We start from the raw sequence: 15,728 nt of genomic DNA on the forward strand, positions 1-15,728 counted from the left end.
GAACTATACTACAGGGTTTCCTAGGCTGTAATCTTTATGCAAGCAGATCACCAGGGCTTTTTGCCCTCAGAGTTGCTTGTGGGTTCAAACCACCCACCTTTTTGTTAGCAGAGTGTGCTTAAGCCACCAATGTTATGGTTAGTAGCCCAGTGATTAACTCAGGGATTCCATAAAAAGAACAGAATGTAGGTAAAGTTAAGTATTACTCTCATTCTAAAGATGATAAAACAGCATCTGAGAAGTGAAATGACATATCTAAAGTCATGCTGGAAGTTGATCCCCAAGCTGGGGTTGGAACCCAGTTCTTTAGAGTCTCCTGAACTAATCAGATGCAAATGGATAAGCACTTCTCACCCACAAATTGATTTCAAATTAGATTGGTAACTGGATAATTGCAATAGTTTTCATTCTGGTTTTCCTGCTTCTACCCTTGTTCTCCTAGAGGGTATCCTTAACACAGTGATGCATTGAAAATGTAAGTCAGTTCACATAATTCTACTGCTCAAAACCCTGCAATTGGCACCCTTTATATTTTACACAGAGAAAAAGACTAAGTCCTCTCTGTGGCCTACAAGGCTACATGATCTGACCTTGACAATGATCTGATTTCCTCCTCTCCATTGCCCTCCCTCTGCTTCAGCCACACTTGCTTTGCTAAACCTCCCACACAAGACTTCTCTAGCCTTAGGGTCTCTAGATGCTCCCTCTGCTTGGAATGCTTGGACTCCAGGTATCAACTTCTCTAATTCCCTCACCACCCTCAAGTCTCAAATCTCACCTTCCCAATGAGCCTACCTCAAGGACCCTTACTATAAGCCACCCCCACAGCACTCAAGACCCTACTTGCTCTGTCCCAATTTTTCTAGTTCCCTAGAGCTCTGGTGGTGTAGGGCCCAAGATATTTGACTGCTAATAACCAGGCAGACAGTTCACACCTACCAGCCACTCCTAGGAAGGAGCAATCTACTTCTGTAGTGATACCACCTCAGAAACTCAAGGAGGGAGTCACTGTGAGTTGGAACAAATTCAACAGGAGTGAGTTTGGTTTTGTTTTTTTAGCAGTCATTACCTTCCAATGTATTACTGCATTTTCTTGTTTATTTTGTTTTCGTTGTGTATATTATGTTTGTGATATAACCTCCACAAAGGCAGGATGATGTGTGGTTATCACAAGCTCCTAGAACAGTGCCTGGCACATAGTGGTGCTCAACAATGAGTATGCAAATTACTCAGTTTCTACATACTCTTTAGTCAATAGGTTGGACACATCCTGGTGCTGGCTAGAATTCTTTCCAGTCATTCATCCATCATTACAAACCTATTAAGTTAAGAGTATCAAATACTCTTAACTTAAATTGAAAGTCACTATAGGAATTCCTCTCTTCCCACTGAGCTCCATGGCCAACTCAAGAAAAAATTGCTCTCCATTCATGTCAATAATTGCTGGTTTCCTGCCTTGCTGCTTCCTCCTTTGGCCCTTCCATCTCAAAATCCATTTTAAATATCACTAGTGGATAAAGCTTTTGGAGATATTTAAAACAAAACCAACTTATATTCTTCAACTTTTAATAACCAGCCCTAGTTCTCTATGGCTTTACCCTACACTCTGGTCCCACTCTACACTCAGTCTCTCCTTCCCTGGTCCATATTATAGTCAGAACAAACCACATCCTGGCTTCCACTTGGATTGGCTCAGGCTCTCCGCCCTGTTAAATATTCCTATTCTTCCCAAATCCCACCCATTCTTCAAATGCTTACTTTAGGTCTACCTTTCCTTGGAGACTTAACTATTTTACTCCCCTTTTCTCTTTTTTATCCAACAACTACAAATACTGTTTAATAGTTAATCATTCCCTACTTTTTTTCATAAGTACTTTGTTCCATGTTATATTTCACAACTACCACCACCAGTTGCCACAGAGTTGACTCCAACTCATGGTGACCCTATGTTTGTCAGAGCAGAACTGTGCTCCATAGAGTTTTCAATCCCTGATTTTTTGAAAGTAGATTCCCAGGCTTTTTTCTGGGGCAACCCTGGGTGCCAATCTTTTGGTTAGTAGCCAAGCACATTAACGATTTTCATCACCTAGGAACTCCCCTGTTGGATTACTCAAAACTCACTGCTGTTTAGTTGGATCTGACTCATAGTCCTCCTCGGGTTTCCGAGGAGGTGTCACCACTGAAGTAGATTGCCCAATCTTCCTTCTGAGGAGTGGCTGGTTGGTTTGAGCCAGCAGCCTTCTGGTTAGCAGTCAAATGCCTTAGGTATTACTCCACCAGAGCTCCTCCTGATAGATTAGGAATTCTATAAAGGCAGAACCTTATATCTTTTATCTTCTCACATTTACCCAGTATAGTCAGGAGCATGGAGTAGTCACTCCATAAATACGTTTGGTTCACTGATTGATACTTATATTCTTCTTCTTGTACTATGCCAGTATTAGACAGCGGAACAACTCAAATGATATATTTTGAATGCTATCTTAAATTTGTACATAAATGACAAATGATAGTATTTTTGTCATTATATTTATGAGGTACACATTAAGATGAATGTATATTTAAACCTCAGCTTTATGTAGTTTGCCACATGTTTGTAGTATGTCTAAAATGTCGGAAACCATACTGCTTCCGCTGGGGATTAACTGGATCTTGCTTTTTAAGCATTGTATGTATATGTGTATGTTTGTTGCCATACATCTAAAGTTGATTCAATCGTTAAGAAGTCACAAAATATGTAGATATTTGTACAAAAATCACTTAGGAAATAACTAGATAAGGACTATAATAATTAATTCAAGCAACAATTAAGAGCCTTTATTTAGGCTTTATCATGAACGCCTCTTAGCATATAGCAATAAACCACGTTTGCATAATATGAGCTTCAAAATGGTCCATTCTCTGATGTTTTTGACAACTCTGATTTTATTTTACAAAGCTTTGAAGAACAATTATCACTTCCTTCACTGTCCATAGCTAAGCCTTGAATATCTGCATTCTGACATCTTGCCTTGACCCATCTTGAAAGACAAACAATTTTGGTTCTTGGGGGTCATAGCAGGCCCCTACCTGTATCCCTCTGCTACAGTACTAACCAGTGAGTGGAAAATATTAACATGGTTCAGAGTAGGTGTTTCATTCCTGAAATATGTGCAGAATCTACATTTTTTACATGCTCCCCCCCATCCCAATAGTACAAGCCATTCTAGAGTGTGTTGGATTGGATTATTTACTATTTTAGACTCTTCATGTCTGTTCGTCCTTAAGTTCCTAGAACAAATAAAAATGAAGCTGATGATTCAAGATGTGAAACCTCATTTTAAAATCCTCTTTTTCTTTGCTCCACTACTGTTGTCTTGGTTTGCAGAGCTCCTCTTAGAAGCTGGCTGCTTACACAGTGTGGCTCTCAGACCAGCAACATCAGCATCACTTAGGCTTTTGGCCTACTGAATCAGAGTCTGCATTTTAAGCAAATCCTCAGGTGACTCAATTTGCAAGCACATTAAAATTTGGGAAGCACCAAGCTAGAACTTTTAGCAGTGTTGATGTGACAGTGGGATTCCCTGGTTGGTGCAAAAAATTCAAGTGCTTGACTGCTAACCAAAAAGTCAGAGGTTTCAGTCTATCAGAGATACCTCAGAAGAAAGGTGTGGTGATATACTTCTGAAAGGTCACAGCCTTGAAAACCCTAGGGAGCGCATTCTACTCTGACACACTGGGGTCAACATGAATTGGAACAGATACTATGGTTACTGGTTAACTGGTATGTGCTGGCCATGGAACTGGCAGGCAGAGGAAAGTTCACAGTTCTCATTGACCAGCACTTGGCCCTTAATGCCCTCAATTACTGTAATACTTCCTCCAATCTAGTCCTTCAAGCATATTTCCAGAGTACGGTGAATTATATAGTCACATCGCACAGATGCATCTGCATCGACAGAGGGCACTCTTTGTTTCTAGCCAAGTAGTCGATGGAGCTTGGGATGTAAGAGGTGAGGCCTTTAGGACGGGGTGCAAGATGATTGCCCTTACCAGTGTGGCTATAATGTTCCTGTGGTGGTTTTGTGAGAGAAGGGGTTGGTAACCTCAGTGTCCTGACTAATTTCCAATCTGTGTAATTGTAGGCAGCCTACCTAAGTCGGCTTGGTAGTTTGATCAGGTAAAGTATGTTCAATTCTTATACCAAACTGCTGTGTTGTGCTGCTACAGATTGATAATTAGCTGGTGTTTTGTGATCAGCAAAATGTCCCTCTGACCATCTCCTTCCCTGTGCTCTCCACCCTCAACACACACAACTCCATGTACAATCACATGCATATTTCTTTCTTTTTATTACTGTTTCTTGGATAAAACTGTTTTTAGATCAGAATTTCTAGAAGGTGACAGTGAACATTTCTTTAGTATCTTTAGCTTCAAGGTTCACCTAGCCTATTATAGAAAACCAAAAAACCAAACTCATTACCATCAAATTGGTTCCAACTCATAGAGACCCCTGCTTGGGTTTCTGAGGTGGTATCTCTATGGAAGTAGATTGCCCAATCTTCCTTCTGAGGAGTGGGTGGTAGGTTTGAACTGCCAGCCTTTAGTTAGCAGTCAAATGCCTTAGGCACTACACTACCAGAGCCTACTATAGAGTGTGGGGAAAAACTTCTACAGAGAATAGCCAGAATGTCATAAGGGATGGATAAAAGTAGGCCTTTCTCTGCCTAAGGGCACTACACCACCAGAGTTCCTTTCATTCAGTGAAGTTAAGCCCATGATTTTCATTGTTTACCTTTTCAGAGTCAAGTGTGGGTTGAATCTGTCACTGGCTATAGACCAATTATTCTGTACTGCTAAGATTTGTCCTGTCCAGTGCTGAGGAGCAGTCTTTTCTCAGCCTAGCTTGAATGGATTGATAACAGTCTTAAAATCTAGTACTTCATATATAATCTGCACTTTTTCTTGCACTAAGAAAAAATGCCAATAACATGGAAATTTGCAGATAGCCCATGTTAACTATTTCTAGTTGTCACCTTGTAGCTCTAATTTCTGCTTTCTCCCCCGCATTCTGGGTACTGCTGCTGGACTTGTCAGCACCTTGTCACAGCTTCCTGTTGCATGGGCTACCAGAGGCCTCTGTGTTGTTAACAATTATCCATCCCCCCCCCCCCACACACAGAATCCTTCACAATTAAAAAAAATACATATATATGTACAGGCACACACACATATACAGGTTAAAAAAAAAAAAAGAAGCTACTTTTAAAAATTTAGTCTCTGGAAGTGGGTGTTACTTGTATATGTGGCAGAGTCACAGCTAACAGCTGTGTGGTCTTGTCTTCTCCAGTCCCAGGATGCTCTTTTGTCCATAGTGTGACAGGGATGTAGGGAACTAATATGATTTAACTAAGTAATACAAAAATGTCAAGAATACTTTCATGTCTCGTGTACAGACCAGAAGAAATTACTCATATGGAATTCTTTCTTTTTCTTTTTGGGGAAGAGCTTACAATGAAGTATACTGACAAGAAGTGGCTAAGAAATATTATTAAAAAATAAACTACTTTAATGCTGGACTAAATGGCTGAGAAGTTCACAGACAAGCAGACAGCAATGAGGAATTGTCCTGGAATTCCTTATGGGCAGGCAGTGGGGAGATAATGAACTTCAATAAGGGAGAAAAATGAGGGAACTAGTCTCTCAAAATTCAAGGTGAACCATAAAGAATTGGCAGCCACCTGGACATGCCAGCCAGAGAGGCCATGATACCTGATACATGTGACAAACCAAGAGACAACTCCAAGGTTCCTCAAACAACTCATGTGGAGGAGTTGCCAAGGAGTCAGATGCTGCTTCTGGAAGAACATCTTCGTGGTTGGACATCTGGGTTCAATGCTTTCCATTTAAAGGGGAGAAAGAAGGTGATAAAAGGCAGCACTATCCCTGCCTTTCTTAAAACACCCTCTTTCTAAGTGTGCATATATGCACATATAATTACATCGGAAAAAGCACAAATGTATGTGGACATGGAACTTGTTTTTTCAAAGAATCCCTAGAAATAAAGCTTTCCTTTTGTTTTTTTAGGAAGATGAAGCAATGTTATATATGTAAGTATCTATCTATCTATCCATCTATCTACCTATCTATCTGGAGAGAGAGAGAGAGGGAGAGAGAGAAAGAGAGAAAGAAAAGAGAGAGAGAAAGAGTGAGCAATAAAACTCTCTCCATGAATAGGATGGTTTACTAATTTATTTGGTAATTGTATTTAAAGGGGTGGGATAACAGCTGGTGTTCAATTCAAGAAACAAGAATTCAAGTGATAGGCTTAGGCCTGTATCATGGTTGGCTTGTCTTTCTTACTCTTTGTTTTACCAGTCCTTCTTCCCTGGAAACACAATTGAATATTGGTATTGGCAAGAAAACAGTGTGGTCTAGTGGAATGGAAATCAGGTGAGTTATGGGCTGATTGATTTTTCTCCCCTTCCACTTTGAAGTTTGCTGTGTCTCTGCTCCATAAAATAGGACAACAATTTTTTTTTTTTTTTTTATGCACTTAGTAGCAGAGGGCAAGGTTTTTGTGAAGTAAACCAAAATCAAAGTGTTTTTTTTTTTTTTTTTTCCTCTCAATGCTAAGTAATTCAAGTGAATATGAAGTCAATATTGGATCTGGAACAAGTGATAGGGATATTGGGGTTGATATAATAGAAATCATGAGTTACACAAGTCATGAGTGATAAGGATTCTCTAATTTAGTATTTATGATCAAAGATATTAAATGTGAGTTCTGTTTTCAGAATGTTTCTGTCAGTCAGAAACATTGGTAATTCATACGTATAGCAGTAACTAGTTTAGCACACCTTCTGCTTTAAAGTCCTGTAGCACTCATTTATCACTGTGTTTGAGTAAGTGTTTACATGCAGTCTCATGTTAATCATGTTTCTTTTATAGTCAGCATTGTTCTTCTCTTCATCATAATGAAATGATAAATATGCCCTAGTCCTAGATAGTGTTGGTGATCTGCTTTAAATGGGTACAGCCTTGAAAACCCTTTAGAGTTCTACTGAACACATATGGGATTGATCACCATGAGTTAGAATCCACTCAATGGCAAATAACAATAACAACAGTCTGAAATGCATGGTAGTTACAAGAAATTGACCTTAATGGGAGTCATTCTTTGGCTATTAGATTATTATCTTCTAGTTTATTGGACTCAAGTAATTCCTTTTTTTTCATAAAAATTATTGAATATCCACAGTGTGCAGGACACTGTACTAAATTCTGGAAATAAAACAGGGAACAAAAGGACACAAATTCCTGCCTTCCTGGAGCCTATGCTTTAATGGAAGAAGGGACAATATCAGTTCTTTATAATTTCCATTTCAGGACCTGATGATGCTATACAATGATTTGACTTTTTATTACAATTATTCCTGATAGATTATTACATTTATTGCAGTGTTTTTTAAGAACTGACGGATGGCTGTAAGAACTGGTTGTCACTAGAAATTCTGCCCAATTGCCTATCATCATGAATGTTCTCTAGGCCACCTTTGTGGAAGTATTACTTCTTAATTTTATTTTTATTTTTTTGGAAGTAGTAGTTTTAACTCACTGCTATCAAGTCAATTTCGACTATATATCACAATATATTTATTACAATTGTTTACTAATTAATACACCCCCAAAGACTATAAGGTACCTCAGGGTAGCATTATTCTTATGTCTGTGGCACCTAATCAAGGAGTTAGCAAACTTTTTCTATAAAGGTTCAGATAGTAAATGGCCTTGTGCAGGTCGTCACAACTGCTTAACTCTTACCATTGTGACCTGAAAGCAGTTGTAGGCAGTACTAAACAAATAGGTGTGCCTGTGTTCTAATAAAACTTTATTGATCAAAAAGGGCAGCAGGCTGGATTTGGCTGGTGGCCCATAGTTTGCCAACCCCTGATTTGTAGATAGTTAAGATTTCTTGAAGAAATGAGTGGAGATAATTTTATAGTTACTAGTTTCACAAGTATGAATTTATGTATTTCACATATGAGCAAAAGGGAAGTTTAGAGAAATTAAAAGATTTTTTTTTTTCAATGTTGTACAGTTTCTAAAGCAGAGGCTGGGACTTTGTACTCCAAATTCCCAGGTATTTTCATTACGTACATGATCAAGATTCATACTGGGGAGAGGGGAACAACTTAAAAAGTTTACCTCTGACTAGAGAAATAACCCCCTGACATGGACTAACAACAGAGAAGGCAGTAATAGATGGGACAGTAGTCATTTTAAGTTTTATTTTATTTCTTCTTGTACAGTGGTGAATGTTACCATTGAAATGTTATATCTAAAGATCTAAAGTAATAACTTCACTCCCGTCTTAAAACCTTCTCTCTCAAAGCCTTCCTTTAGAACAAGGATACACCACTGGAGGGATCATTGAACCTTTTCCCAGCTCACAAACCTTATCAATCCTGTGCCAAGATGTCTTCTAAGTAGATGACATTTTAATGATTACTATGGGGAGTTGGGAACTATTGCTTCACCCTCACAATCAGAGCAATTAATTTCCTTAACTACCAGGCTAAATTCTGCCACAGGAGTCCAGTTGAGGAATTTCAGGCCCATAGGAAGCACATTAACTTCACAAAGCATTTAGGGTGCCATTTCAAATATACAAGCAAAGGAGCTATTAGGCTTCTGGCTTATTTCAAATAAGTTGCAACCCCTGCTCCTCGGCGGGGGGCGGGAGGGGGGCGAATGGGAAATGAAAAAAGAGAGAGAAGAAGAAATAAAAGAAAAAAAAATTGCACAGGTTCCTCATTTTCCAGTAAAAACACTCATGGCCTGCAAGTCTTTGGATATCAGGTATTGTGGTTGGGTGACAGACCAAAGTGTACAGAAAAAGCATGGAATGCCAGAAGACAGCACAGAAAAAACACACCCTGCTCCAAAGCACACCAAAGCTGAGCCTTCAGAAGCCTGGACGGGAGTGGAGAGCCTCACCAGCCATTGCTCTTGACAACTAGAAAGAAGGGTGAGGGATTGTGGCTTTGAAGTCCATTCTTCAACCATCTTTATTTCTTTTTCCAAAAAATATCAGAAATGTCCACAGTGCTGTTTTAAAGATAGGGTGGATGAAGTATTTCCTTACCATTTTTCCTCATACAACCATGTATTTCTAGGTCATCATCATTTCAGTTGCCTCTGACAGGCTTTTGTAGAATGTTTTATTTAATATCCATGAAGACCACAGAGAAGCTTTAAATATCGGTTTACTCTCACAAAATAGCCACAGCTCAACAGCTTCCCCTTTCAGTGAAGCATTCAGCTGGCATGCTTCCATGAGATTTGTCTCTCCAGCCATATCATTTTTTTACCTTGGAATTCTATGAACAGCTGAGTAATTTTCTTAGAATCAGTGCAAAAGGGAAGATTTTCTCTTTCCTTTCAACCTATTTTATGAAACGCAAGTCTCCTACAAGAAAGTTTATTTGCCTCTGAAATCTGTGGCAAATATAGTCTTCCAAGTCTAGTTTTGAAAATCAATGAATGCCATTATTTCATAAATCATCTTTAAAAGACAGTTCTAAAGCATTTTGACTTTCTCTGAATAATGTGTACATGTATGAGAATTAAATGTTCTTGTGTCCTCTCCTTCTCTAAAAATAAAGAAATTATTTTGGCTTTCAAAATGCGTGCCACAAAGTAAATCTAGCTAACTAGTTCAACTTATCTCTGTGGAAATACTTGAATATTAATTTTCTAAATTTTCTGTAATTATCATGTATTGTTTTTATCCTGGAAGTAAAATTGTAGAAAAGACTTCAGCAATAGTTACCTTACTAATAAAAATGGCAACAATAATTCCTGACTTCAGAAAGTCAGAGCCAGTCCCAGGTGGACATGGAGTTGATGGGGTTTAAGGAGTGTTGTACCAGTTGTCAAGTTGGCTCTGACTCACAGCAACCTCCTATGTGTCAGAATAGAGCTGTGCTCCACAGGATTTTCAATGGCTGCTTTTTTGGAAGTAGATTGCCAGGTTTTCTTCCATGGTGCCTCTGGGTGGATTCCAACCACCAACCTTTAGGTTAGCAGCCAAGCACATTAACAATTTGCACTACCCAGGGACTCAGGAGTATTTATGCTGGCTGATTTGAGGTGTACGGTAAAGTCTTACCAGCTTTAAAATAACCACTTTCCAGGCTTTCACAATATCAGGGTTTTGTTCAGCTTGGAAGAGATTCTCACTATGAAAACCATTCAGAAAAATTGGACAAGGCAAGAGTATTGTTCCTACATAATTGTTGTAATAGAGAAACTCTTGATATGAAGCACAGGAAGACCTGGGCCTGTCTCCAACCTCTTCATACCTGCCTACAGGTAAGGTAAAGTAGACTAGGTTATCCTATCAGAAAGTTATCTCCCAAAAGGCAAATGTAGTTAGGTCTTAGAAGATGGAACAAGATGGCCTTTGAGTTGCTATGAAGTTGGTCACAAAATATAATTGGGTTGGGAGGGTCCTAGAGAAGGATCGGGCATGGTGATCAGGGTGTCACATGGCTTGTAAATATGTGTAAACCATTTTGGGGACTCTAGGAAATTGAGTGAATTAGGCCATGAAGGAACCCAAATTTTGGAAAAAAATTCTGAGGTCGGATGAAGAATTTCTGGAGACCAAGGAATCTGGCAGTAATTTCATCCTAGATAGCCTCTAAAATTTTTCCTATATTTATTTCATTAAAAATGATTTTATATTTTCCCTATTATAAAAATAATACATGAGTATGTACAATGTTTGTTTAGTGCCTAATACATGCTGGATACTGTGCAAGACTCTTCATGAACATTATTCATTTACTCCTCTCTGCAGGAACAGGTTCTACTGTGATCTCCATTTACAGATGAGAAAACAAGCTTAGAGTTAAGTGGTCTGTCCAAGGTTATACCTTCTGTAACTGGTGGAGCCAATACTTACATTTAAGTCTGCCTAACTCCAAAGCCTGCTCTCTTTATCTGTCCTGTTAACCTCAATGTGCCTTATACTGCTGTAAGGTGGGAATGAAACATGCCAGGAAAAAATATTTCTCATAATTCAGTAACTTGAAGAAGGAAATATTAACATTTCTGCAAATATTCTTGTAATCTTTTCCATATGCATGTATTTCCCACATATTTATTATTATACTTTCTTTGAGTGTAAAACTATTGCATCCTGATTTCCTTTTTACCTAACACAAGAATTTTCACAAATAATAATAATAATAAAATTGCTATTAACTACATTCCAGTAGGCTAATATGATGTTTTATAGAACCCTCACCCATCACCCATAACCAAGAATAGTTAGGTTATTTCCAAGTTTCTGCCAGTACAAATAATACTGCTATAAATTGTTATCTCTGCGTAACATGCCCTCCCCCCATATTACTTAAGATAGACTCCCAGAGATTAAGATAACTAGCTTGAAAAGTACAAACATTTGAAAGGTTTCTTTCTGGACATATATACATATATGGCTTTTCTAATATGTTGTGCCCTTGTACGTGCCAACCAGCAGCATACAGAGGCCGGATTCAATACCTGTCCAAGTGGGATTTACCCTATCTCTTTAGTTTTCTATAACCCCATCATCTTTCTTCTGCCTGTGTTTACAAAATAGAGGAAATAGCAGCAACTTTGTAAACAGTGTTTCTTTCTGCTTTTTCTTTTAAATTGCTCTCAAGGGGATGTCTTAATTATGAAGCATTGAAACCGAAGAAAAATGTCTATGGCTGACTGGATATGAGAGATAAACAATGATAGAAATAAAAATTATGCGAAGTTTTCCTTAGAAAAATCTCAAGATTTGGATCAATTATTTCTATTTAATGCCCATGACATCTAACTACAACTACCAAGTGGCCTCCTGGGTTTTGTGATCATCTTCCTACCCCTCTTCCCTTCTCCTGGCCCTTTTCCTTCAAATTCTTTCACCTTATAGTTTCTTGTCAGAAGGCTCTTTCATAAACACTGAAAAAATCATGCCATTGGTGCACATAGCTTCGATGGATCTCTCTTCCCTATTTCTTACTGAATGCCTTTGTCTGCCCTTCAGCCTCAAATTACTACCCATCAGCAAGCAGACCGTCTTTCAAGGCCCTTCTTCCCATTAACTTCATCTTCATTTTGCCTTTTTGCCTTTTCAAAGAAGGAGGCTATAGGTAAATACATTTGACACACATTTTATGGAGATAGAACTTGCCTTTTATTTGATTTAGAAGGTAACACAGGACTTCCCAGTACTTATCACAGTAATGCCAATTTGTGAAAGTGGCCATTAATAAAGATTTCTGGTTGATGGCATTTTGATGATACCTTACTCTGAATTCCTGGTCTCCAGCTATCATAGCAGAAGCATATGACTTGACCTTGAGTTTGACCAAGAACTAGGACTCTGAGACTCTTCTGCCTATAAAACCATTATGCAATCTTATATTTAACATCATCAGAACCCTTTAAAAATTCTATATTTTGTGGAGAAGACTTACATTACTCTTTAGTCCGATTTTGCAAACTCTCTCAGTTTGCAAACTCTTCAGTTTGTAGCCACTCCGTTTTAAGGAAAAGATCTTAACTCAGAGCTCTGCATAAATGGAGTTCTATTCTGTTGGCTGTAGAGTACGTAGGTCAAGTGGAATTTGAGGCACTTCATTATGTTCCCTGACCCTCACTAAACAAACTTCAAAAATTATATATTTACAACAATTTTGAATAAACACTACATACAAGTGTTGACGGTAGATTTTCTTAAGAACTACCAAATGCATCAAGACTAAGGAAAACATTCTAATGATTCTTTCAAACATGAATATATTTAAATTCTCGTTAAACAATCTTCTTATTTAGTCTTCTCAGGCTTTGATGACATGCCACGATTGGCTGTTTATCAAAAACTTAGCAAGAAATGCTTAACAAGATATAATTGTGTGCACACACTTGTACATAATTAAATCCAGTTTATAAATCAGTGCAGAGTGGAATATGGTCACACCACCCAGGAAAGTTTAGTGGCTGGCAAATAACACTTTGTTTTATCCATTTATAATAATAAGCCTTATTTTAAGAATACTATGAAGGTTATGTAATAATCTAATTTTAAATCTTATTTTTAAACATCTATTTCTATCTCTATGGAACTAAATAAATGTTATAAGAAAATTAGAGAATTAATTTAGATATAAGAAACATAATCAAATATTAATTGTTAATACTTAAAATTTTTAACTAGATGCATTTTCATCTGTGTTTTTTTGTTTACTTATTAGTGGAAAATTTAACTGAGGTTTTAGTTTCTTTATTTGATAGTTGTTCTTTCAGTTGAAAAAAAAAAAACCTTGAAATTGAGTAATGGATATGTCTCAAGAACACCAAGACTAGGTATTGCATAGCAGTTGTATACTCTTTACAGAGTATACTTTTCCATTTGTTTTATGATTTGGTTCAGTTAAATTACTAAGATAAGCACTCCAGTATTTACTTGTAACTTGAAACCCATTTTATGGTGTGCCTGGTTCCTAAGGCAAAAGAATTAACTTTTGAGAAATGTTTACCTTGTGCCAATGTTACCTAACACATTTATATGCATTATTTCATTTAATAATCATAACTACAGGATATTGTTGATATTATTTAATCCAATTTTCTTTGCCTAAGACCATAATGGCAGTAAAGTATAAAATAAGGATTTGACCAGATTTCTGTCTGTCTTTCTCTTTTTACTCTAAAGCCCAAGATCCTTTCTCTGAACCATATTGGGCTTCCCATTGTAGCCAGTATGTGACAAAGACAAGAAGGAACATTCTAATAATAAGGGATGTTCTGAACTTGGACACAAGCTATCCTCTGAGAATAAAATTAGACAAAAGATAGCATGATGAATTAGATTAGCTGTGTTCCTTGATACAATGATTAGTTTGGAAAATTATAGCAATCTATCCATAATGTGGCATATGTTATAGATTAAATTATGGCTTAATCCCTATACCTGTCAATATGACTCTGAAAATAAGGGTTTTTTTAATTATTATGTTAATGAGGTCATACTAATGTGTAGGGGTGGATTCTAAACCTAGTCACTTCTGAGTTGAAAATTGACCAGACTATACATGAAGAAGGAGCTCTGGTAGCATAGTGCCTAAGGCACTTGACTGCTAACCAGAAGGCTGGCGGTTCAAACCCACCAGCCACTCCTCGGAAGGAAGGTTGGGCAATCCTACTTCCGTAGTGATACTGCCTCGGAAACCCAAGGAGGGGTCGCTATGAGTCGGGGCCGACTCTACGGCATATAACAACAACAACAACAACAATACATGAATATACACACAAAGGGAAAGACAGACACCATGTGAGGATTGTTCAAAAATCAAAGAATGCCAAGGAACCAAGGAACGTCCAGGACTATTAACAAGAAAGGATTGACATGGCCAAGACCCTGATTTGGACTTTTAGCTATCAGAATGGTGAAAAATTAAATTTATGTTCCTTAAAGCCACCCACTTTTGGTATTTGTGTTATAGCAGCATTGGTAACTAAGACAGCATCATTAGAAAGAAAGTCTATTTAATGAAATAGATAATTGTCCATGAATTACAAAATAGCTGCAGAACAATATGTACAGTATGATTTACTTCAAATGCATTAAGAAAACATACACGCAAATGTTCATATGTGCTTAGAAACAGGTCTAGATGGATAATATCAAAATGTTATTTACTTGTGCTCAGCAGGCTAAAAGTGGCTGGTAAGCAAATTTAACCTTTTAATGTTAATGTATGTATACCACTGTAGTTTATTATTATTATATTTTTTTATAATTGGCAAGTATTTCTTTTACAATTAACAATCATGTAATGTATTAGCTGAACAATCTGTAAGAATGACTCATTCCAAAGAATAGATGATTAAGGTAATTAAGAGAATTTAACCTAAGAAAGCAAAACTGAAACTTCATCAAAACTGAAACTTTTATTATGTATATATGGTGAAAGCTAAAATCTCTTCACTTGTATTGCACTCTGCCTTATCTTAAGAAGGTGTTAAAAGCAGAAAAATGAGTATTAACAACTTAAAAATTAACATGTCCAAAACGTAGCTCTCAAACCTGGCCTTATCACAGTCTTAAGCATTGGCAACAATGCTGCATTCATCCCAGCCAGACTCTGAGAAGCACACTTGAATTCTCTTTTCTCTTACCCATCACATTCTAACCATCAGCAAATCCAACCTGATCCATCTCCAAACTATCTCCACTCACTTCTCTTTGAGGGCTCCACTCAAGGCACATTATCTCTTGTTTGAATTCCTCCAGTTGCCTGTTTATAAATAGGTCTCCATACTTTCACTTTTGCAATCCATGCTACACACAGTGCTAGAATAATCTTTTACACTCATCTAACACTCTTCAGAGGAGCTCTGGTAGCATAGTGTCTAAGGCACTTGACTGCTAACCAGAAGGGTGGTGGTTCAAACCCACCAGCCACTCCTCGGAAGGAAGGTTGGGCAATCTACTTCCTTAGTGATACCGACTCCAAAACCCAAGGAGGGGTCTTTATGAGTCAGGTCCGACTCGACGGTACATAACAACAACAACAACAACAACACTCTTCAGCGGTTCTTCATTGCACTTGGAATAGAATCTAAATCTTTCATCATGGCCCGCACAAACCTTTGTGATGTGACACCAGTAGAATGTTTGTGACCTTGGTTTCCACCGT

At 37.7% G+C, this 15,728-nt stretch overlaps 1 protein-coding gene across 1 annotated transcript in view; it reads right to left on the reverse strand.

Moving 5' to 3' along the window:
- The window catches only part of ARHGAP15 (Rho GTPase activating protein 15), an 898,999-nt gene that overhangs the window by 86,430 nt on the left and 796,841 nt on the right, over positions 1–15,728 (reverse strand). The gene's annotated exons all lie outside the window — the stretch shown is intronic.

The sequence above is a fragment of the Orycteropus afer genome, unplaced genomic scaffold, assembly GCF_000298275.1.
Source record: "Orycteropus afer afer isolate SDZICR_OR568_19922 unplaced genomic scaffold, OryAfe1.0 scaffold00023, whole genome shotgun sequence".
In the NCBI taxonomy this organism is placed as follows: domain Eukaryota; kingdom Metazoa; phylum Chordata; class Mammalia; order Tubulidentata; family Orycteropodidae; genus Orycteropus; species Orycteropus afer.